This window comes from Schistocerca piceifrons, chromosome 4 (assembly GCF_021461385.2).
Source record: "Schistocerca piceifrons isolate TAMUIC-IGC-003096 chromosome 4, iqSchPice1.1, whole genome shotgun sequence".
NCBI classification, from domain to species: Eukaryota; Metazoa; Arthropoda; class Insecta; order Orthoptera; family Acrididae; genus Schistocerca; species Schistocerca piceifrons.
The window spans coordinates 665,458,374-665,484,701 of record NC_060141.1 but is presented as its reverse complement, the minus strand read 5'-3'; the positions used below and the strand labels follow the sequence as shown (position 1 = coordinate 665,484,701).

At 41.4% G+C, this 26,328-nt stretch overlaps 1 protein-coding gene across 1 annotated transcript in view; it reads right to left on the bottom strand.

Annotated features, from left to right (window-relative positions):
• LOC124796101 (nectin-2-like) overlaps nucleotides 1-26,328 on the bottom strand; it is a 339,111-nt gene that overhangs the window by 85,049 nt on the left and 227,734 nt on the right. The gene's annotated exons all lie outside the window — the stretch shown is intronic.

Sequence of the window (26,328 nt, the reverse complement as noted above, 5' to 3'; positions counted from 1 at the left end):
TGGTGGTAGTTAATGCTTTGGAGAGAGGATGTTGATACCTGTACTATTTGAGGCCATGTTGTGTGCAGATGTTTTGATGGGCTAGACACCAGATGCTGTTCGAATGGAGATATTATAATGATCAAAGTACTTTTCGTCAATTATATAAAGGTAAAGAAATTTTTTTTATTTTTTTATTTCAAATGTGTGAAACAATAATGCCCCTTGGTCACAGGTTCAGTCAACAAAGCATCTGGCTTGTGTTCTTGTATTAGACTGTATTTCTGGTTTCTATGTGTAATTATAGTATTTGTTTATTTTTTTTATTACTTCAGTATAAATGGTATTTAAAATATCTTGTCTTATTGAGGAAGAACCGTGCCAGATGTGTACGTTGAATCACACTTCCACACACAGAACAGTTACTCATGTGCTTTGTTGTTTCGTAGGTTTTATAGTTGCTGGGGACTTAATTAATTAATTGTGTTAACGGAAATTTTCTTTCATTCTTTGTTGTTATTCTATGCAGTCACATTGCGGAGTAATACTAATCAGGGCCAACCGTTTACGAGAATTCGTAATCGGACAGACAGCGACTAAAATAAAAATTATTTTCATTAATTTAATTAAGCCCCCATGCAACAGCTAGAAATTCACGAATCCATCAAAACAATCATCAACAAAAAAGTAAGGAAAAATGTAAATGATCTATAACTGCTTTATGAGAACATTTGCAAAACTGAAAAGACTCCAGGAGAGAGTAAAATAGCATTAATGGACCTCATACATATAATGGGAGACATACCATGTGTCAAAAGTTAGAGGAAAGTGTCAAAATGCAGGCCACCAGCATACAAAGTACTACCAAAAATTCTCCTGGACAGAGTTATGGAGTATCAGGGTGGTTTTCAAAAGGGAAGAGCCTTCACATAACAGGTTTTGGCATGAAATATATATTTCATCATAGCATGTTAACCATCAAACGTATAAAAATATGATTTATTGACATCAGGGAAGCATTTGATTAAGTAGACTGAGAAACTACAGATAAATCATTATAAAATTTAGTGTGAAGTAAAATTAACACATAATTCATTGAACTGTAACAAAAGTTAAATTTCTGGGAGAAGTATTTCAGTCACTTGGAAAAAAAACTACTGTTAGACAAGGGGATTATTGACCACTTTACTGTTTCGCTGACTTCAGTAAAAAATTGCAATGATCTGGAATTTGGAGCCAAAAAATCAAAATATTGAACCAATAATTTTGGGAAGGAAAAGATATGAAATTAAGGTAAGTGTCAAGTTTTTGCAGACGATTTTACAATTCTTTCAGAAGACCTAACGGAAACAGTTATTCAAATAGATGTTCTGCGAAGAACACTAATGGAACAGGTCTCAAAACTTCAGTTGAAAAAAGTTCATGACAATTATAGAAAAATTATTCATATTTCATAGAAACGTGAATAGGTAAAATAAAGCGAGGACGTAACTTTAAAGAGTTTGGAGAAGATATACAGCCATTTGGACTAGAAAAAATTTGAAGTCAGGGAATGGTTAATAAAATGGATAGAGCATATGGTTTGACAAAGAATATACAAGCACATATAGAAAAACAGAGCTAAAACACTATACCAGAACGCTACCATTGATGTGAATGCCTAGTGATGAACTATAAGCTGCGCAGATTAGAGGTACTTGAAAGATGGACTATTATACTGTGTGGAAGTGCTTAAACTAAACACTCTCACAACTAATCTAACTCACTTTTTTAGTCGAAAAACTATTCGTGGTAGGTTGTCACAGAAAACAATATTTTGCATTAGAAGGTAAGGTAAGTCACTTCGATAGCTTTAAGACTGCAACTAAATGACACTTTATTCAATTGTTTTGTGGTGTTGCCGCATTTCGAGGTCATTTCGACAACATATAACAGCTTTACATATGAAAGCTAAAATCTGAGTCTGTGTTTGCTAATCTAGAAAATATAAAACGAAATAAAACTTTCCGTTGCGCCGAATAGGTATGAGTGTCTTTCCTAGAACCTTTGGAGGAAGATTTACATGTGAGGGGCGAACAAAAAGCTTCCGTTTGAGGGCTTTGCTGTAGCGGATATGCAACCCAGCTTGACTACATTGAAAGTATATAAGCACCAATATCGACGGAAGGCATCAATGTGTCATTCAACGTGCGTAAGCGGGATAAACTTGGAAGCGTGAATAAAAGAATTACGAAATGCGTCCAGACTGGGGCGACATGCTTTTATTCTTTTCTTGGCTATCGAAGAACAGACACCGGTAGGAATCAATCGGAAAATGAAGACTGTGTGGAGCATCATGTCTGCCGAAAATACGTCCAGACCGGGCCTACATGCTTTTATTCTTTTCTTGGCTGTCGAAGAACAGACACCGGTAGGAGTCAATCGGAAAATGAAGACTGTGTGGCGCTGTATGTCTGCCGAAAACTAACACTGTGAAGTGGTGCGGCAAGTTCCGTGACGGTCGCGCTTCCACATAAGACGCCATTCCTTTTGGTATTGCAGCCTTATTCATTACGCTTACTTACGCCACAGTCTTCAGCATGATTATATGTTACAAAACGCATTTTAATTTTGTAATACTGAATTTTACACACTTATATCAATCGGTTTCGGTTTTCAGCGATCATCCACGGACTATGCTAAATAGTTAGAAATGAACAATACTCGTGACTGACGAAAAATGCGCGTCCCACAATAGTGATGTACTGAACATGTTGCATAAAGATAAGTGAAAGAAGTACTTAAAAAGCAAAAAAAATACAACTTTTAAATTTCATATATCATGCTACAGACGAATACCATATAGCAGGCCACGTTATGATACACGTCATCAGTTATCGGTGAAATATCGTGACTCATTCAACTTAGACATAGAGTCTGAACGTCGAGGATACTTGTAGATCCACAGGAAATATATGGACCCACGCCAAAGAGTCCATCCGTCAAAGATATTATAATCAAAGTAGCGAACATGATTTACAATCGTTCATTATGTAAATATCCGATATATAATGGAACATTTTTTGATACAATATATTGAGGATTTCACATGTGTTTGGTGTCGGAATATAAAGTAACATCAGTAACGTTAGGTTAGTATCAGCACCTACGTCCTAGCAGTTACTACATCTACATGTGAAACACCTAATTATATTGAGTAAGGAACTGAAGTAAAAGTCTGAAGATCACATAATTACTTAATGAGCGAAGTACCCTAGTTTGGTATGAAAACATTAATTGTTTCTTGTGTATGGTACAATCTCTAAAGTCGATGAAGAAAAACGTCTTCGAATGTCACATGAACAAAACTGTTGAAAAATATAAGTCACAAAAAAATCGCGTCCCACATAAAATCTATACATGTGTTGTTGGGATGCTTGATACACAAACAAGGAATGACTTACACTTCATCTTATAATTGTATTTTCCGGGAGAAATTTAAGCCTCAAAACAATTCAAATGGCTCTGAGCACTATGGGACTTAACATCTAAGGTCATCAGTCCCCTAGAACTTAGAACTACTTAAACCTAACTAACCTAAGGACATCACACACTTCCATGCCCGAGGCAGGATTCGATCTGCGACCGTAGCGATGGCGCGGTTCCAGAGCGTAGCGCCTAGAACCACTCGTCCACTCCGGCCAGCTTTAAGCCTCATGTTGATGTACGATAATGATGGAAGCTGAAGAAATGAATCAGAATTTATGCTACAGGCGGGACCCGGACCCGGGTCTTTTTTCTCCCTAGATAGAAATGCTGGCCATTACACCACCGCAGATCACGCATGGCACAAGCCTCCGTAGTGCGTCCACCGCTGGGGTGTTATTCCAATGCCGGAGAGCCCTGGAAGTGGTGATAATTTAAGGAGAAAAGAAGCTGAAGATATGAACTGAAGTTTGTGTTGGGGATGGCACTCGACATGAGAAGTTCGTGCAGCAGTGTTGGCCAAAGTGCTGTGGTGGTGTAATGGTAAGCCTGCACCGTAGCTCAGCGTGTTCTTTCAGAGAGCTGGCTGGTCTCGGTAAAAATAAAAATAAAAAGAAAACATGAGTGAACAGGTCATAAACGAACGAACTACAACAGATGTCATGTGACGTAACGAACAATGACGAACGAAAAAAAAAAAAAAAAAAAAAAAAAAAAAAAAAAAAAAAAAAAGAGGGTTAGAATTTCTGCGTAGTAGCAGCAGGACGAGAGTTCAATTGCAGGTCATGACACAAATTTTAGTTATTTTCTTCAGCTTCCATCATTTCTTCTACTTCAGTTTTGTGCTCAATATAGCGTGGTATTTCACATGTATATGTGGTAATTTCTTGGACATAGGTGCTTATATTAACCAGATATTACTGATGTTATTTGGCATACTGGTAATACAACATTACAGACAAAGTAAATTTAATTCATATTCAGAACAGAAAAAAGGGGCAAGAAATGAATATTTTATCGTGTGGATGCACGAACACATAATTCTATGTGTAAGTCCACTTGCGTAACGAAGGAAGTGAATGAAGAAAGTCGTCTATGATAGATAAATACAGAAATCCCTAAACAAGTACATAAATAAATGAAAAGAACTGAGGGGCGATCTTTTCATTCTAATTAATTTTTACTGATGTTGTTTCACATCCACACGATGTGTTGGGTGCTTCTGTTGCGTCACGGCGCACAGAGGTGAAGGTATAAGTGGAATGGAATGGAATGGCTCTGAGCACTATGGGACTTAACAGCTATGGTCATCAGTCCCCTAGAACTTAGAACTACTTAAACCTAACTAACCTAAGGACAGCACACAACACCCAGCCATCACGAGGCAGAGAAAATCCCTGACCCCGCCGGGAATCGAACGTGAAGGTACAAGTAATGATGTATTATGCTTCAGCACACAAAGCATATGTCGGTCCGCTGGCTTCTGCGGACTGAAGAGCACGACAACAGCATTTTAAATCCCACATGCCAATGCTTGTATCATCAAAACTGACTGAACAGACTGAACCAATGTGGTTCGTCTGCTAGTTGTTGCATTAATCGGTGTTATTTGTTGTATATTTTGGTCACTGCACGTTTTAGTATCTTTTATACTATTTGTGAAAGTATTTCCTCAGAAACAAAAATAACTGGGGCAGTAAATAAATGAAATATGTATCACACCATTACTCTGTAATGAGGTGCACGATGCTACTACCCCCTTTTAAAAATTTTTAGAAAATATCCTTCAAATCCCCGAACAACCTAAGAAATTTTGTCGGATTAGTTCAGTTTCACATCGTTTATTCATTTAGCAGTAACAAGTAATTAATTTACATATGACTCTAGATATAGTACCCTATCCATGTTTTCCTTTTTCTCGTACACAAAGCGCAAGTGGTGCGGTATACAGCGTCAGTCGAGACAAGTGTGGTGCTGAATTACGGTAAACGTGTCATACCTGTGGTCGTTAATGTCACAAAACGTAAACTGAACACGCATAGACTGTCATGTGTACGTCGGCCCGTTTTCCCTAGCGGTCGTATTTAGGGCTGGAGCGTCAGTCATCTCAGGGAACTGACTCGCTGCCGGATCCGGTGAGGCTGCGCGCCGATCTCCCTGCTAGGACCCCCGGGTCGTTTTTTATAGGCATAAAACTTCCATCTTCGACACGGCACCTTCCTGACAGCATTTCCGCTAACTTCTTTTCCCTGGCGCGCTGAAACTTTCATCGTCCTCGACGTGAAGTTAGCTTCCCGCTTTAAGAACTGAACTCAGCTGGCTATATTTTATTCAGGCTGGAAAAGACGAGATGTGCAGTCGGTATCTCGGGATGACGCTACTGCTCCGCGTGTCGTGGATTATTTAGCGACTGTACCGAGGCGATCCAGCGGTAAATATCGAGAGCAGAGCCAGAGGCGTTTGTGAGCGGTCGCCACTGTTGATTTCAGAGGAAGGGCTTTATGCTCCCAGCGAACGAAATTGAGCTCTATAACCAAGAAGACATTGTAATAGTGATGTTAATTTCAGACCTGCACTGTCTGCACCTGTTGAATTTTTCCCAATTCACATGAAGCACCACATGAGAAATTTTCACTTAGAAACAGTGGCACTATCGTCGTGTAGTGACATCTCAAAGTGGCGTACGTCTAGCCATCTTTTATTTATTAACAAATCACAGTCTACATCATAGAATTTTTACTGCAGTTGTGGTTTTGTTAACAAATTAGGCCAGCTCTTCGTCTAGCAGAAGGACGGTTTAGTATTTACTTCACTTAACGATAACGCGCGTCATTTGATACCGCAGATAGCTGCGATCTCTCTCCGTACTTTAGAGATGATGATGGCATACTTCGGGGTAAATCGGTGTCTTGGTCCTAAAATTGCCGAGTTCTCTTGGCGACACTATGTGGTCGTAAAGTACTTTTTACATGAATTTCTTTTTTTTTTTGTGTTTCGAAATACATTTCATCTGAATTTACTTGTTTACCACAGACTCCTTCAGTTTTTGGAGAGGTCAGGATTATTTCATACGTAAATCTACAACATTGCTTGTAAAGTTTTCGCGTATTGCTAAGCTGTAGATCTCGTCACGAGAAAGACTCAGTAGACGAGAGAATTATATTATTCATATTCATTACAGCAACCCATGTCATCTCTCGAAATCGGTACCCTTCTTTCTGTTTAAGTTCGCTGCCATCGCGTATTGTTATTTTTACTTTCTGCTTCTTCGTTTGCTTTTACGGCTTCGTTGGAACACTTCAGGCAGTTATTTTCTGGTCATCTTCTTCCGAATTGTCCACTACCTTTTCATTTATTCTGATCTCTTTTGTCGTTCCTCATCTACAAATAGCTTTTTTATTCTATGTCGTGGTCTATTTTTGGTTTAAAATATTATTTAAATGTTTTTCGGTTTCTTTACAGTTGCTATTTTGTTCTGCAAATCGTCCAGCGTTTATTCTAGCTGCTTCAAAATCAACATGATTTTTCTTTACCCATCCTAATTGTTTCACGTTCCAAAATTTCTCGATAACTTTTTCTTGATAATCCTGTTTATTGTTTACACACAATGTGACCGAGAAAAGAGATCCTCTTCTTCCTTACAGTTTCTGTGGCGAGTAGCAATTCACTGTGCACCACTTCACTATGAACCATTGTCCTAGTTTTTCATATTTCTTATTAATGTGTGTTCTAACCATTCTCATCTCAACTTTTAGGATTTTGTCGATTCTGTTTTCCTGGATGACCTTGAAAAGAGCTTCACTTCCATATGTCACCTGTGGTTGAGACAGCGTCTTGTAAAGTTTTAATTTAGATTTTATTGACAAATTTTCTTATTGAACGTAGTCGTGACGATTTTTTAACTTTTATCATTTGTTTAGCGTTTGACAGTTTTTTATTAGTCATCTCTTGCCATGCATGTTCCTGTCCAAGTTGAATGTTACAATTTCTGCTACGCATTTAAACTTTTTTGAAGTTTTCATTTTCTTGTTATTTACTGTTATGCGATTTATCAGTGGATCTGCTATCATTGTTTCAGTCTTTGCGAATGATATCTGGAGTACTATTTCTCATTCTGTATTTTGTAGCCTTGTTATTTGATTTCTGGCTACTTTTATGTTATTACCTAGTAACTCTAAGTCATCTGCGAGTTCCAAGCAATTTAAATGCCCTTTCTTGGTTCTAATTATTATTTCTTTCGGATTTGTGCTGTGCCATTCCCTCATCACGTTCTCCAGATGTCTTCGCTCGTTTTGCTGCATATTTCCAAAGTTCCGCAAATGTTTGATTTCTACACCTGTTTTGTAGTTTTTGTGCTCTTTCAAAACTTTTTAGACTTAATGAGTTTGCGGGTGGGTTAATATTTTCTGCTGAAATTTTAATAGTGGTATGTGTTTTTTTTTTTTTTTTTGAAATAGTGCTGAGGGATCTTCAAAATCTAGCAATTTCTTAAATGTTTCTGCTAAAATTTCTGTATTTCTCTGTTGCTATGGGCCATCTGATCATTTTTATCCTCTAACTTTAAAGTTAAAGGGCCATGTCTTAGTAGCTCTCTGCAAAATATTTTCTAGTAGTTCTTTGAGTTTTTCTCGCTAATTGTTTCTATCATCAGAAGTATATCTTTTTGGTATCGGCGTTTAGACTTTCTCATTATTAACACTGTGAGTAACGTAATTCACGTCGTCTAAATTTAGCGAACAATGCAAAGCGAGTATGTAATTTGATCTACGATGTCCTACAGTTAGTTTACCGCTAGATGCAAATACATAAAGATGTATAGTCACTGTAGAGGCTCATCAGATAGTAACTTTACGAGAAATTATATGGAAGGATGGGAGCATAATTTGAAAAACATTAAATGTGGTTTTTTTTGTGTCGCGTTAATACGCGTGTCTCACTCTCCTTTCTTTCTCTCTCTCTCCTATCCTCATGTATGTGTGTGTGTAAGTGAGAGTAGAGAGAGAGGAAGGTGGAGAAAGACGGACAGAGGTAGGAGGCAGACAGAGAGACTGAGTTCACACACTGCTTGTGAGATCCACAGGTAGAAGCAGGAAGGCCTGACTAGAGCTTAAAGAAAGCATGAATAAACTGCGTAGACGTAGTCAATGTTCTACAGGTATCACTTTACAAATGTTTATCTAGCATCCGTACAACGTGTGCCTAAACACCTTTGAATCAGCATCGCACGCCTGTTACAGCATCCTAAACTTAGCATCATGTAAAAATCCTGAAGACGGCGCAAGGAGCATGTGAAAATATGATTCGGAAACGGAGAGCTGTCGTACATTATGTTTCCCCGAAAATTCCGAGACTGTGATCTAAGATTCTGTGAAATGTAACATCAATTTCAAAGACCTGAAATTAGGTGCGTTCGTGACTACTTTTATACGTTTTGATGGAGAGAGAGAGAGACAGACAGAGAGAGAGATATTCGGGTGAATGGACTTTTAATGAAGCTACTGAATTTGTAATGAAGCTACAGAATTTCACCGCTCTGACGGGGTTTCGAATACCTACTTCATTACTATTCTTATTACTGTTATTATTTGAGACCTGCCATTACGTCTCTGGGTATCGATAACAAAGAGTCTTAGCGCGAGTGCACTGTGGGACTTGCTACCTGTGGTAGAGGAAGAAATGCAGCAGCATAGGCTGGTGCGGTCTGTCGGTCTAAAGTCTACCTACAAAGAGGAAACAGGAAACGAAGACATGGTGCGCTGGTGTGCCTTGGGTAGCAGCCAGCTTGTGTATTGGAGCTGTGGTCGCGACCATGAGCGATGAGAGAAGCCCCGTGTTGTCCTACCGAGTGCAGGCAGTTAGTTTGTTTTGGCATAACCAGCAATGAATGCAGGGAGTCTGCCTCTCATTACTTCGGTGCCATGTACCGAATACGACCCTGGGGTGGACGCCGCGGGTTCACCTCCAACGAGTGTAAGGGGTCGGCATACCACTTTATCTCTTCTATGTGTCGAGTTCGGCGTCCGGTTACGTGTTACGCCTGTCACGACTCTTTCGGTGTGGATGCAAAAGTAACACTATCAGAATACCAAAGCGCTCAGATGATGCTTTAATAGGCCGACCATGTGTGTGAGCGACGTGGTTTCGTTGTCCATTGTGCTTCGTTCGGTGTTATGTTTTTACAGGTATCTGTGACGTAATTTTCGTTTAATTCATTGAGTTGTTTTGGTGTTGCCTGCTGTGCCTGAGCTAGTGTACTTACAGAACTGAGTCTCAGTGTGTGGACTGTTTTCGAAAGTGAAACTTCTTTCCTGGTTGCTCCTGTCGGTTGAGTTTGGTGTTTAGCTTTGCGTTTTGCTATCTCTATCTGTGTCCATGTGTGCAACTTGCTTCAAAGGACAGTCATCTTTTATTGCGAAGTTCCCCGCCATCCCGGTTGCATTAAATATTTATTTCTCTGGTAGCGCTGAGGTCTTATGTAAGCTGGTTCCACATATGTGAAGCTACTGATATAAGGTTGCTATCGTTGGATTCTGTAAAGTTTAGTCCAACATTTGCGTTAAGGGTGATGTAACTGATGTACGTGAGTTAGAATTTGATGGTTCCTTCTAAACGTCTTTCACTATTCACAAGCAGAAAATATCACTAGTTGCGAAGTTGCAGTAACTGTGGATATAAATATTTAACATGGTAGTCTTTGTTTTCATTTTTATCACATGCGTTAAGTTTTTCATCATCTTTGGTAAATCAACGCGCCTGAAGAGCATGCTTTTGCCAGTTTCGTCATGTTAGCTATATAGAGTACATTAGATATTACAACCAGACATGTTTTGCTTCCATCTGTAAGGCCAAATATTCATTTTCTTGCAGTTAAATCTCATTAAGTATATTTCGACTTGAAGGTGTGAACATTCTTTGTTCTATGGCCAAATGTGGTAAACTGTACTTGGAGATCAAACTTTTGTCATTAGCCAGGTTGAAGTCCTTCTAATAGTTACTCGTAATGTGTAAATTTGGTCTCTTGTTAATAAATGATGAACTGAGATCTGTCCCCCATTCCAACATTCCCTGCCGTTTCATTATTATTATTATTATTATTATTATTATTGTAAGCAACAGGAGCCATTCACCAATTACATATTTCTTTTAGTGTGGAAACAGAGGAAATTTATGGTTACTGGTGTGTTATTTGTCAATTGCGATATACATCAATCTTTACGAATTTCGTCACTATTTTCTAATTCTGAACGATATATTCGCTTTGGATTTCACTTGACATTAACCTAACACTTCGGTCGGAGTTAGCGCTTTAAATCGTAACACCGAACGATACATTCACAATACGGAATTTGTGCTACAAAAGTTGCTTTTAACCTAAAAAGCAAGAGAAAAACCCTACGAAATGTAATATAGCAGCGTATCAAATCTATCACATAATACGTTTATTGTGTGTATAAAAAGATACATGTCTATCAGGTCACCGAGGATGCTTCCCATAATAAAAGAAGCGAAGCGCTTATGGCAACAAACAAACTGCTTTCATTTAGTTGCATAGACCGTACATACCTCTGCGTAAAATGATGTCTGTCTTTATTTTTGGAAATTCAAGGCCTATGGGGATGAAATAGAGCCTTATTCATTCACTGACTCATCATCGCCCAGCCCAAATCTCTATGGACACAAACGTGAAATTTGGAGAGAGTGATGATTTTAGTCTGTAGGCATCATTTAGTACGGGATATTTAGACATTCCATCCTGAAGCGAGTGGAAGAGGGGATGAAAGATTTTTTGAAAGCGTGTTGCTACTAAGGCAGTGTTCATCTAAAACTATTTGTATTGATATTTTTTTCTCGAACGAAAATAAAACGAATGCTTACATCAATTTTGGAAATTCAACCGGTGAGGTAGTGAAATAAGGGATGATATATTCTAAGAAAATATTTCGTTATATGAAAAGGTATTTAACGCTTTATCTAAGAAAATTGGTATTTGACTTCTAAAGAAACGTGTATGAGGGGATGAAAGTTTTTGTAGAAATAGCCCCCCAGGAACCCAAAAAGCACGATTAACAAAGAGCACCGACTCAAAGTACCAGAAGTACGTTCGGACAAGACCATGCTTCAATGGCCTCGACTAGAGCAAAAAGCTTCATCAAGTTACCTTCCGTTAGGAATGTGGGTGCATTCAACGACCGTTACATAACTTTGAAGTGTAGAGCGCCTTCTGTCAAATACTGCTCAACGAACTGTGACAGAAACCCGAACAACAGGGGACTGACGTACTGGGGCATGCATTGATACCATGAAATAGTGCATTTATAGTGGCTAGACACTAGTCGAAATCTAGATTTTTCCCATTAAAACCTGAAAGAAAAGGAAGACTAATCGCTGTGCTCTGTCACTTGATCGAGTAAAAAGTGTAGAAGATGTTGAAATTTGTGAGGAGCACGAAAATTCGATTAAAAAAACAGCAAAAATCTGTTCAAGCTTTACTGTCTACACGAGCAATGTAGACATGGGCTCTAAAAATGCTTACGTTAAGAGTTACGAACACTCGTTCATCGTCACTACTCTAAACACATCTATTCTACTGCAAGCTGTATACTTTTACGAACGATCGACAGAGCCCAGTAAACAAATGAGAACACATTCCTCTGTTATTGTCCACGGACACAGTATCCAACGAACATACGTTACTGTCGTTATTGTGAACTGTATTCGAAGTTCCGGATAATTGCATTACATACATTACTTCTGATCGAACCAGTTTGTGTTTTGGCAAGTCTGAGAAAGGCATTTGCATTGCACGTTTTTTCTTTGCTCCTACAAGCTTAATAGAAGCCTATTATGCCAAGCCTTACTATGAACAGACACCATATCGAAGAACTCTTTTATCGAGTTCTCACGATTGCATGTCATATGTAATAACAAGAGGATTACATTAGAAGCTCTTCTGCTTCGCAGTGATAGAACAATGTGTTTTCATTTGTTTGTTCATTTTATTTACTGCATTCTGTGGGTCGTTAATAATAGCGATATCTTACAGGAGAAGAGATGTCTTTTGAATTAGCAAATATGAGCAACTGGTCACAGCTCTTACGCCTTAACGTATGCATTTCAGGTCCAATGTTTATTGAACCTTTTCCTTTTTTGGAACCATACTATCACCTCTCAAAAAATAACACCTTGTACATGTATGATACTGTTAAAAATCTGACGCACGCTGAAGCTCCTACTTTGTCTCGAAAAATGCTAAGTGACCGAAAGTGCTTTAGTGAATTTCTTGTAGAAGGGAGACTCTGAGTCCTCTGAAAACGTTTTGCATCACTGTTAATTCCAGATGAGGAAAATTAGTCACTGTTCACTATGAAAGTCATCCCAATACAGGATTTATTTTTGCTTCTCATTCATAAAATTTTCGAAATATTGTTATCCAGTACTTCATGACATATGATAGAGCCATACTACAGGAGTATCGCTTCATCGCATTATAAATAAGAAAAGTTTGTGGCTTATTAGCTATGTTTAATAAAACAGTCTTTGTGATAAGTCAGAAAATATATATGTTGTCGGCTAGAGTAAGTGGAGATCATACTAGTAATTACGTTTTGCGGCTGGTCCCGTCGGAGGTTCGAGTCCTCCTTCGGACATGCGTGTGTGTGTTTGTGCCTAGGATAATTTCAGTTAAGTAGTGTGTAAGCGTAGGGACTGCTGAGCTTAGCAGTTAAGTCCCATAAGATTTCACACACATTTGAACATTTAATTAAGTTTCCAACCTTGTTTGTATACGAGGAGCGTTGAATATGTAATGCAACACTTTTTTTTCAGAAATCAGTTTGGTTTTACTCAATATTCCAGTACACCGTATTATTTCCCAATCTTTTGGCTAAAAAAAACCCTTTTTTCAACGTAATCTGAGATCAATGCGACGGCTCGTGCGGTCATCTGTTAGGAGGCGAGGAACCCAGTGCGCACACAACTTTGAGTACCCTAACTGGTGGACGAGTGTGTTAGAGCTACCAAAAGAGACGTCCAGTTGAACAGCGAAGTGATGGATTGGCATCCGTAAATGAGTTCGAATAAGAGTCTCTGCACTTTCCAACGCTGCGTGAGTCGCATCTGCGTGCGGTCGGCAGTCAGGCGGGAGATCGGACAGGTTTGCGCGACCTTGTTGCAATGGTGGCAGACGCATCGTCCAACGGATCACCGTGCTTTTATTCACTGCGAGGTCTCCCTACAAATTCTGCAGGTGCTCTGATTTTCCGGCAAAAGAAACTCAATGACAGCTTTCTGCTTGGAATGCACGTCCATTAGAGACGCCATTCTGAAGGCCACGTATGGCGCTGCCACCTGTAGGAACTTCAAGAAACTACAGGGGTTCAATCGGAAATATTCCACGACGTCCCGCAACAAATCCCGCACTTTTTCAACTGAAATTGGCCGAGAAAAAAAAGTGTTACATTACTTACGGACGTCAGTCGTAAGAATATGAGAAGGCGTTGTGATCATTGCCACGAAAATCCATTTTGCTCTAAGCGAGTTAAGGCACACCTTCTTCCAATTAAATTTCTTGTGAAACAACTACAATGCTACAATTGCAGAGGCTTCCGAATTTTGTTTGTGCGCGTTCTACCTGCAGCTCACGCATTCTGAGTTGATGCTGTTCCTCAGCAGTACAGAGGAATGCAGGGACAAGCCCTTTGACAGTACAGCAGCCGCGCGGGATTAGCCGAGTGGTCTTAGGAGCTGCAGTCATGGACTGTGCGGCTGATCCCTGCGGAGGTTCGAGTCCTCCCTCGGGTATGGGTGTGTGTGTTTGTCCCTTAGGATAATTTAGGTTAAGTAGTGTGTAAGCTTAGGGACTGATGACATTAGCAGTTAAGTCCCATAAGATTTCACACACACACACACACACACACAGTACAGCAATCAGTTGCCAAATTACGGCACTGAGCGGACTGAATGGACACCACACGACAACAAAGCGAACAGGCACAATAAAAAAAAGAATCCTTTTGATTGTTAAATTAATCGTGGTCCTTCACGGAGATAATTAATAAACGCAACGACGCTTTCACCTCGTCGGCGGACCGCTAAAGGTACGCGGCGAGTTTCATTCAAATGCTGGGAGCCTCTACGGACACTGACAGTGACGGAAAATTAATTCCCGCCAGAAACAGAGTTATTATGTAAATCGCGCTGTAATCGCCGCTGTTAACTTTAACATTAACATAATTTAATTACCTAAACTTACCATTAATTTCGTAGCCGCCTGGCGGCGTCAGTCTTCATTACCGGGCCGGGGCAAGGTTTTCTGAGCCGACGCTCACCCTGAAAGGACACGCCATTTACCGCAGTTGCCAACGGCGCCACCTGCCACCGACCAGATTTTCCCCGGCGTTCTCCGCAATGCGTGGGCCCTCCTGCGCCGCGTCGGGGCGTCTATTACGGATTATTGCTTCAATTACCGCTAATTAACGTGAATGATAACGAGCACGACTCCGCGTAATGCAGGCGCATGCGACATTCCCCGAGTCGTTACAGGGACAGCGACGCGTACACCGATTCCATTTCCTGGCACTGGCGTAAATATCTACGAGTTGATAAAGCTCAAAAGGAAATCTCTCGCAGATTAACACGACTGTGTCAGGCGCCAAATGACTATCATTCGCGAAAGAGGTGGCATTCCAGAGGGTAATATCTTAATTTTAACTGAATGAACCTGCGTATCTGCTCATGTAGATTTCTCAACAAATGTTTATGGACGTGTTCAGACACAGTACTTGGTAATGAAAGTGTGACTTGTGAAAATAAACACACTTTCAGTGAATCTATTTCCCTAGAGAAAGCGTAAAATAGTGTTTGAGGTTCTCACAAAAAAAGTCTAAGTTATAGGGAAAGACGGGTAAAGTGCAGGATGAACAAGAAACAGAAGAGTAAGTATGAAAGACAGCGAGATGTCTGGGAACAAATCGGATATAAGCCAAGGACAGAATTTCTCCTCTATTGCTCCACATGTTTATCAAAGGAACGCCGGCCGGAGTGGCCGAGCGGTTCTAGGCGCTTCAGTCTGGAACCGCGCGACCGCTACGGTCGCATGTTAGAATCCTGCCTAGAGCATGGATGTGAGTGATGACCTTAGGTTAGTTAGGTTTAATTAGTTCTAAGTTCTAGGGGACTGATGACGTCAGATGTTAAGACCCATAGTGCTCAGAGCCATCAAAGGAACAACCGAGCTATTAAAGGTAAATATTGAGTGTTGCGTTCTCTGGAGGTTGTATGTATTTGGAAAAGGACCTCTTGTTACACACTATGAGATGCATTTATTTGGTAGACAAATATTCGGTCATACTGTCGTCATAATGGCCTTTGATTTATCCTGTGTATCAGGTGCCTGGAAGCCAAATAGGTAAAACAAAGCAAGGAGGATCTAACACGAAAAATAGAATAACCTAAAAGGGCATTCTAGGCCGGAAGATGTCCACTAATATCAGAGATGTGCCTTAATTTTGGGAAGGAATTTCTGATTAAGTTTAGGGCACAACTTTGTTTGGAAGCTACTCGTGGGGTGTCTGGAAACAGTAAAAGGGGACGTGTCTGAAATTTAGTACCATAGGAGGATGTTGTAAATTAGCTGTATTCATTACAAATAGGTTGCTTGCAGCACCCACGAGGAAAGGGGTACGTGGAAAACACTGACTGAACGATTTACAATGAAAATGTACCGCCGGCCGGAGTTGCCGAGCGGTTCTAGGCGCTTCAGTCTGGAACCACGCGACCACTACGGTCGCAGTTTCGAATCCTGCCTCGGGCATGGATGTGTGTGATGTCCTTAGGTTGGTTAGGTTTAAGTACTTCTAGGTTCTAGGGGACTGATGACCTCAGCTGTTAAGTCCCATAGTGCTCAGAGCCATTTGAACCATTTGAAAATGTACTTGTTAAGACATCGGGGAATAACCTCCATACCGGCAGGAGAGAAAAAGCTGTAGATTAAAACAGTTATTCAGATGTATGCGACAAATAACTGTGGACGCTGAGTGCAACTGCTACTGTGAGGTGAGGAGGCTGGCACGGAAATGGATGTTGTAGGAGTCATATGACTCAAAAAAGTGCCAGATCCATCTTAAGCAAGCCGTAAGTTCATCTGAACCTACATCAACATCATAACGTTCTAGAAAATCTTGTAAGGCCGGGCATAATATCTATAAGAAATAAAGTAACTTACGAGTTATGGCTGCTCATTACACGCAATCACATTTGCGAAAGTGTTTTCGGTCGTCAGACGCTATCATTGGAACTACAAATTGTTATGTACTGTGCATATCAAGACGGCATACACACAATGAAAGTCGTTGTAGCATCTGCATCATACTGCAGTTGTGACAGAAATACCAACAGTTCTGAACAAAAACAAGATGACAGCTACGACTGGACAAGTGGTTCCACATTAACATCGTTATGCAGACATATAGTCAAATGAAGTTACTTTGTCTGCAAAAAACGTAGAATTCTGCGCGTAGCACACTCTTTGGTCGATTTAACCCACCGCATTGGTGATAAAATATAAATAAACAAATAAATAAGAGAAGAGAAATTTGCTGTCACGTTAAAACTGTGGGCCAGTCTCAGACTCGAATTCAGGACCTCTGCTTTTTGAGAGCAAGTGCTGTACTAGTTGAGTTACCAAAGAACTAGTCATACTTCGTCGCCAGAGCTTTATCTCAAACAGTAAGACGTCTTCTATCATCCGCACAGCATAACAGTTCTCCTTGGAAACTTACAAGACTAGCACTCCCGGAAGAAAGAATATTGAGGAGAAATGGCTTATCCATAGTCTGAGGGATGTTTTCAGAATGAAATTTTCACTCTCATGCGGAGAATTGAGCTGATATGAAACTGTCTGAGAGTTTAAAACAACGCGCTCGACCGACACTCGAACTCGGGACTCCACCCGGCACAGTTTTATTCTGCCAGAAAGTTTCATATCACCGCACATTTCGCTGCAGAGCGAAAATCTCGGTCTAAAAGCAGAGAAGTCTTTAGTCCCATATAGACACACATGACAGTAGAAAATCGCAACACCAAAAAATAATTAACGTAGACTAATGAAAATTCGGGAATAGGTATGTGTAAGTAACATATGTAAGTACGAGGGTTGGAACTTAAATAGTGGCAGCTGTTTATTCAAAACCGATAAAAAAATGGTTCAAATGGCTCTGAGCACTATGGGACTTAACATCTGTGGTCATGAGTCCCCTAGAACTTAGAACTACTTAAACCTAACTAACCCAAAGACAACACACACATCCATACCCCAGGCAGGATTCGAACCTGCGACCGTAGCGGTCTAGTAGTTCCAGACTGTAGCGCCTAGAACCGCTCGGCCACTCCGGCCGGCACCGATACAAAAGAGTTACATGTTCGCACCTGTTTCTGTCCTTCAATGTAGTGACCAGCGTTGTGTAGAGCCCGTGGCCAGCGATGTGGAAGGCGTAGTATACTGTTAGCAGAGCCTTTTCTGTTGATGGTGCGAATGGAGCAGTCTACTGCCTGTCGAATCTCTGGAACTGTACTGAACCGAATGCCACGAAGTGGTTCTTTCATCTTTGGAATCAAATCAAAGTCACAAGGACTTAAGTCCTGGGAGTATGGTGGATGGTACAGTACTTCCCAGTCCCATCGACCGAACAGAGCAGCCACAACCACGTATAAACATGGCATGGTCACACGTTAATGTAAGCGTGATATAAGCTATTGCAAAATGTGGAATTCTAGTACATTAATAACCAACGTAACTGTCAGAAAGTGGAAAGCAAGTACGCATTGTGTTATTCAGGTGCCGGATATCTGTTTGTGGATTGGAGTTTGACGCCTGCTGTACTTGTTCGGTCCGTACAGAGACGGTTTATACTGTTTGTGGATGACATGAAGTTGTCAGATGATGTCCCATATCCGCTCGATCGTTGAGAGACTTGCTAATCGAGGAGGCCAACAGTTGTATGTGGGAGAGCGTTAGCCCGTTGCGAAGCATCACCTGTGAGGCTGTTCACGATTGCCAGCACAAAAGGTAGAATTACCAGACTGACGTATAACTTGCAGTCAGAGAGCGTGAGATAAACACGAGAGCGCTTCTGCTGTCATGCGAAATCACACCCGAAACCATTACTCCAGGTGTAGGTCCATTCTATCTACATACCGACAGGCTGGTTGCAAGTCCTCAAAAGGCCTGCTCCTAACCAACACACGGACATCGCTGGTTGGGAGGCGGAACCAGCTTTTCTGAGAAAACGCAACAGACCTCAAGCCTGCCCTCCAATGAGCTCTCCTTTGACACCACTGAAGTCTCAAATGGCGGTGGTTTGGGGTCAGTTGAATGCATTCCACAGGATGTCTATCTCGGAGCTGTCCTTGACGTAACAGATTTGTAACAGCTTGTCGTGTCACTGTGGTGCCAACTACTGCCCATATTGCTGCTGCAAATGCAGTACGATGCATCAGAGCCATACGCCGAACGCCATTGGCCGCCAGCGGGCCAGTCTCCTTGCGACAGTACATTCTCGTGAGCATCTCTGTCAGCAGTCGTGTACAGTGGCTACATTCCTGTCAAGCCTTTGTGCTGTATCGCAGAAGGAACCTCCAGCTTTTCGTAGCCCTATTACACGACCTCTTTCAAACTCAGTGTGATGATGATAATGACTTTTGTATTGCCTTAAAGGCATTCTCGGTTAACATACATCCAGGACGTCCAATCACAAAGGTAGCTAACGCTCTCTACCGTTACAACATTTGTTTAAAGTAAAGTAACTAGCGCCACTTTTATATGACTGGCGCGAAAACTGAATTGGCATCATCTCATAGATGTGGAAGTATGCCTACCAGCTTTCGTTTAAATTGCACAACTCCTTCTTGGTGCTGCGTTTTTTTTTCCGTCAGCACACATTTTCTGATGAGTATGTTTTCACGAACGCTTCTGCTGTCCATTAGAAGCCGAGTGAAGGGAAACAAGGAAAGCAAAAGCAGGAATGCGCTTGAAGTAACCCGAGACACGAACAGCGGCCCACAGTCTTATGTTGCCGCAACGGCCGTGGAATCGATCACTGTGACAAGCGAGCCACGCTGACAGCGGGCGTGTAAATGGGGGGAGTATTACGTAGGCTTGTGATAGCACCCTTACGTCAGCAGCTCAGGTGCCAACTAGTGGGGGAAAAAAAAGGAACACTGTTTGGGCAGCAATTAACAAGGCAGCTGTAAGGCCTTCCCACGAGGGTAGACCTTCCTCCGCCCCCCCCCCCCCCCCGCGCCCTCTTATAGTTGCGGTCGGTCGTGACGGAGTGGAGGGTGGTGGAGGAGGCTGTCCCAGCACCTGGCGAGCGCTCACCGCAACATGGACTCCGCATGGGTGTGCACACGCCAACAGGGGTTCCCAGGAGGATGGAAGGGTGCGAATGTAGGGCGCCTATCCAACAGGCTGAAGAATAAGACAAGTAGAACAGAGCACAACGTTGTTCATCAGCCCTTGGTCTGGATGTTTTCTGAATAACGTACGAAACATACCATGTAAGCAAGGTGAAGGTGAGGAAGAGTAGTAATTGTAACAGTCGATTCACTCAAACGTCGGTCTCTTGTACAAGAATAATGGTCATGTGAAATTTGACACCTACATCTTCACGAATACTTCGGAAGCCACCTTTCTGAGTGCACAGAAGTGTATGCTGTGTACCACTGTCACATTTCACCTCTCCTGTTCCATTCGCGAATGGTACGCGGGAAAAAAAATTCTCAGGAAGATTCCACGTGGGCTAGGGATGGCATTTTTGCTACGAATAGCGATTACCGCTGAAACGGCAATTTTTTGGCTTTATCGGATTTCTTTAACGTCAGTTTAACCTCAGATTTAAAACCGCTCAAAACAACTGTTCATTGAAACAACCAATTATAGGTGTTTTATTCCTATTTTTTGCTGTAATAAATTTAGAAATCGATTAATGACTGAAAAAAAGGGACTTCCTCAGTTTCAAGATGCATGGAATCAAAATACTAAATTAAACATACAAACAAAAGAAAACTTAGTCAGTCTACAGTTGGCTGCTTTTCTCTTCGACATTATATGCTAGAGAATTCACATAAATGGTTAAAACCAATAGTTGAACCCTTTAATAAAAAAAGATACTAGTAGCCAGTGATTCTAATTTTCTGTAACTCTGATCAAAAATCATGTTGCAATTGAGGATCATACCGCTATTTCGGGTTTAGTAATAGCCGGTGTTAAAGTATGGTCGTCTCGTTAGCTGACGTATCACGGCGTCTGACTGCCGCGCAGCAGGACGGCATTCGATTCCCGGCCGGATGGGAGATTTTCACCTCTCGAGGATTTGGTGTTGTGTTGTCATCATCATTCCATTATCACCGACACGCCAGTCGGTCAATGTGATTTCCACCGAAAAGAGTTGCTACTTGGTGGCCGAAATTCCCCAGTTTGACACTCCCGGCCATCAATGCCATTCGACCATTTCATTTCAGTGCTAAAGGGTGTAAACTGACATTCTCTAGTGTTCGTGTTAATTTGTCTGGTTTTGGGGGCTACGAGCAGATAAAGGCGTATTGCATAGACACAGGCCAGAGATCAACTACATTCAGTTTTTATTGTAACCCACGAACGAAATGTTAAGTTCCAAGTTTCCTCCTTACATGAAGTTGAAAGTTTGTTGTGGATCCTCCCGATCATAATATTTTTGAAAAATTTGGCCTTGTACTTCACTGGTGCTGCACTTCGTTAAATCTTCGAGACAAGGGATGGTGTCATTTTGTAATACAACTAATGTCCCACGACGACACTGCGTGAAACTTCCATGTCGACCAGATGAGGCAAGTCTCACATTGCAAGTACACGCTTACCATTCAATAGGCTCACGCCACATGGTAAGACGTTCTTTATTGTCTCAGATATTCTGTAAAAATTCTTGTGCCACGTGTTTGTTAATCGTTTCTGGAGGCATTGTTATCAAAATAGTATTGATCGCCTTTCCATTTTTCTACGGTAACGCAGTATTTCAAAAGAATGGAAATTTTACAAATAAAAATAACTCGCTTTTTAAAAAGGTTAACTTTAAAACCAAAAATTTTATCACTGCTGCTACGGCTATTTACTGTTTTTTGTCAGATTATTAATAAAAAATTAAGGAAAATCCTGATACAACAGAGGCCAAACAAATACCAAAAATACCGGTTGAATTAGAGAGAAAGCGAACGGTTAAACCCGATACCGGCATTTTAGACTGAGTAGACAAAAATACCAATATAATTTTTAACCGTTCCGATTTCCTTTTTCTCTAAAACTGGCACGAATCTCTCTCATTTTATCTACACTGTACTTTCCCGAGATATACGTAGGAGAAAGCAATGTATTTGACTCCTCTAGAAGGCTGTGATGCAAAACGCCTCTCTTGCAGCGTCTGCCACTCATGGACTCAGCATCTCCGTGACACTTTCGTACTTACTAAATGAAACTATGCCGAAGCGCGCTGCTCTTCGTTGAATGTGTTATTCCTTCTATCTATTCTATTAGTTAACTTTTCTGTACTGACAGGCAGTGGCGGCCGCTGTGCCCTAGTGGGTCCAGGTGCTTCAGTCCGAAACCGCGCTGCTGCTTAGTAAGCGAAGGTGCTAACCTCCACGTGGCTGGAGCACTGTGACTGTCCCACGTCCACAGATTGCCTTAGTCTATTGCCTTTCCTTACACAAACTTCAAACCATACCTTCTGTAGCGGTTAGCACATCTGCCTTGCAGTCAGGAGAGCTGGTTCAAATGGTTCAAATGACTCTGAGCACTATGGGACTTAACATCTATGGTCATCAGTCCCCTAGAACTTAGAACTACTTAAACGTAACTAACCTAAGGACAGCACACAACACCCAGCCATCACGACGCAGAGAAAATCCCTGACCCCGCCGGGAATCGAACCCGGGAACCCGGGCGTGGGAAGCGAGAACGCTACCGCACGACCACGAGATGCGGGCAGGAGAGCTGGGTTCAGATCCCAGCTGTGGCACAGACATTAATCCATTACGCCAGCTTCTATTTTTATCGAATATTTCATGTGGTCCGATTTGATGACTCTTCTCCCAGAGCAATCAAAGAACACACGGTTGTGGCCAGACAGAAGTAGTTCCACCTGGATCCAACTTACATTCTCTTGCTTTCTGTGGAGAAAGGTATAAATATATGCACGTTCGAAAGTACATCACATGAATAAGATGTAGGTTTTGTCACTGAATCTGTGAGACTGGGCTGTTTTTACGTTTCTTGATCATACGTGTCTCTTGATAATTCAATAATTATTTGAACAGAAAAGTACAGTAACTGTTATGACAATTAAGTAGAAAAATAAATTAAAAATAAACATTAAACTTATGAGTTGATTGATCACTGCTGGGCCGCTGTTGTCGTTCCAGCTGTCAGACGATGACAACTTTCACAGCAGTGAGTGTCACAACTGTACACGTTAGCCTGTGGAAGTACTGACAAGGGGAGGCCACGACGTTTGGAACGCGGATTTACTGCAAACTTCGTACACTCGTAGTGCTCCATTAGGACAACAAAATGTGTCAGCAGTAGCGCGTACTTCTCAAGCGTTACTGAGAAAATTGCAAGATAATTTCTGTCGTCAAATATATACATATATATATATGCGTTGCCATTTTAACAATAAAGCGGCTGTAGCCGAGTGGGGCCGGCACGGTAGCTCAACGTGTTTGAGCGAACGGATGAACGAACAAATCAAACGGGTGTTGTCCGACGTCCGCCCTGAACTAATTCAGCGAACAATATAGAACAAAATGTTTTTTTTATTTAAAAAAAAGTGGTTAGCGTTCAAATCGCTGGATCGAGTTCCGTCCGTCAGTTTTTTTATTTTTATTTTCAACACAGTCATTTTTTTTACTATTCATATTACAATTGATATAATGAAAAAAAATACGTGTAATCGGATGAACTTTTATTAAATTTACAATGTTATTTGGCAGTCTACTAATTTTTATTATCACAAATAATATAATGTTCATAACTGTCGACTAGTAAACGACCAAACGCATAAAGTGATACTGAAAATGTATGCTGGTCCGTGTCTTCAAAACTGTTCGTATTTAATCGAAAGAGAACGAGAAATTGCTTCCCGGAAGACGCTATTAAAATACACTCGAAACTGTATAACCAATTATCAACGCCGATCTTTAAGGAAAAAAAGCATTATGCATGGTTCGCTTCCAAACTATCGTGTGAAAGAGAGGTTTTTGAAAATGTTAACCAGGCTTGTCTTTCCACGGAAAACGTCAGAAGACCTTGCGTATGCGGAAACATAGCATTTATTGAATGCAACTGGTGCCGTTTAAATTTATGTTTTCCATGTTTTTACGAAAAATACCATCCTGCAACTTATACTCGTAATGTCGAAAGTGACGATTAATGGGACATCTTTCGAAAGCCGTCTGTGGCGGTCAAAACTTGGAGGTAACAAGTTGTTTCGGGCTCCTTCTAGGTGTAAGGGATTTCTCAAATCACGGACAAGCATACATTTTCAGTATCACTTTATGTGTTTGGTCGTTTACTAGTCGATAGTTACGAATACTACTGCCAAATAACATTGTAAATTTAATGAAAGTTTATCTGATTACACATATTTTTCCCATTATACCAATTGTAATATAAATAGTAAAGAAAATGACTGTGTTGAAAATAAAAAAGAAACACTGACGTACGGAACTCGATCCATCGATCCAGCGGCTTGAACGCCAACTACTTAAAAAAAATTGTTCTATATTGTTCGTTGAAATAGTTCTGGGCGGACGTCCGATGACCTCCGTTCACTTTGTTCGTTGATCCGTTCGCTCAGTTTTTTATTAAAAAGGGTAGCTGACGCTCTGGCCGAACACGCTGAGCTACCGTGCTGGCGCCACTCGGCTGCAGCCGCTTCATGGTTAAAATGGCCACGCACAGAACGAAATTGTAACTACGTAGGCTTTCCCGGCGTAATAAGTCTTGAAAGTCTTTTCGGGTTTCCTGCCGGATCCTAAAATCAACTTGACTCGATATTTCGGCGATCCAACTGTTCGCCATCTTCAGGAAATGCTGCTTCTGCTGATGAGTCCCGCTGAGAACTGACGCAAGATTGCAATTCGACGTCCTATATAGGCCACCGTTCAGTACACGGCGCATGCGCCGCCCATCACGGTTTCTGACATCCAAAACAGGGAGGTGGCGCCGCCCTTAGTGAAACACTGCTGGCAACGATATATCGCAATCAAGGCCGCACCGAAGAACGTTCAGTTTTGATGCGAGATAATACAGGATTCCACGTTTTGCTAAGAGGAAACCCATTGTCCCTGTTGATTAAATTATCAGCCAACCTAATTTCGATCGCAATTACAACAGTTTCCTCAAATTTCATTTTGTGTCTCTCATTCAGGCAGTGTTCTGCTACGGCCAATTTTTCCGGCTGTTGTAGCCTCGTGTGACGGCGATGTTCCACACACCTGTCATTCACTGTGCGAATAGAACGGCCAACGTAAGCTTTCCCACATTGACACGGGATTTTGTACACCCCGTAATGGTTTATAAAAAACTAGATGGAACTGTGGGACACAGCGTTCACCGAAAGCCGACACACACAGATTTGTATCTGCACCCTAAGAGTTGTCATCCACCACACCAACGTAGTGGCGTCCTTAGGACTTTGGTACGGAGAGCATATGCCATTTCCGACGCAGACAGCTTAACCCAAGAACTTGAGCATTTGATGACTGTTTTTAAGGAAAATGGATACACCGAGAAACAGATTCGTCGGGCTATGGAATATGGACCGTCTCCGGAGGTGTCCGAAGAGGAACATAGATCTGTGGCCTTTCTTCCTTATGCTGGAGGCTTATCGTTTAAGATTGGACGAATTTTAAGGAGTTTTAACATTAAGAGTGTGTTCCGTCCACCCTCTAAGATTAGGGCTCTGCTCGGCTCTGTGAAGGATGATTTGGGACTTAGAAAACCCGGGGTGTACAAAATCCCGTGTCAATGTGGGAAAGCTTACGTTGGTCGTTCAATTCGCACAGTGAATGACAGGTGTGTGGAACATCGCCGTCACACGAGGCTACAACAGCCGGAAAAATCGGCCGTAGCAGAACACTGTCTGAATGAGAGACACAAAATGAAATTTGAGGAAACTGTTGTAATTGCCAACATTTCCGGGTTTTGGAATAGCGTGTATAAAGAGGCGATCGAAATTAGGTTGGCTGATAATTTAATCAACAGGGACAATGGGTTTCCTCTTAGTAAAACGTGGAATCCTGTATTATCTCGCATTAAAACAGAACGTTCTTCGGTGCGGCCTTGATTGCGATATATCGTTGCCAGCAGTGTTTCACTAAGGGCGGCGCCACCTCCCTGTTTTGGAAGTCAGAAACCGTGATGGGCGGCGCATGCGCCGTGTACTGAACGGTGGCCTATATAGGACGTCGAATTGCAATCTTGCGTCAGTTCTCAGCGGGACTCATCAGCAGAAGCAGCATTCCCTGAAGATGGCGAACAGTTGGATCGCCGAAATATCGAGTCAAGTTGATTTTAGGATCCGGCAGCAAACCCGAAAAGACTTTCAACACAGAACGAAATTATCTTGCGATTTTTTCAATAACGCTTGAGAAGTACGCGCTACTGCTTACACATTTTGTTGTCCTGATGGAGTACTACGAGTGTACGAAGTTTGCAGTAAATCCGCGTCCCAAACGTCGTGGCCTCCCCTTGTGAGTCAAGAGATACTGCATGCACCCTATTGTCTTGATGTATGTGAGGAGAGAGCGAGCTGAGTTTTGCACGACCCATGTTTTAGTATATATAGTTTTATT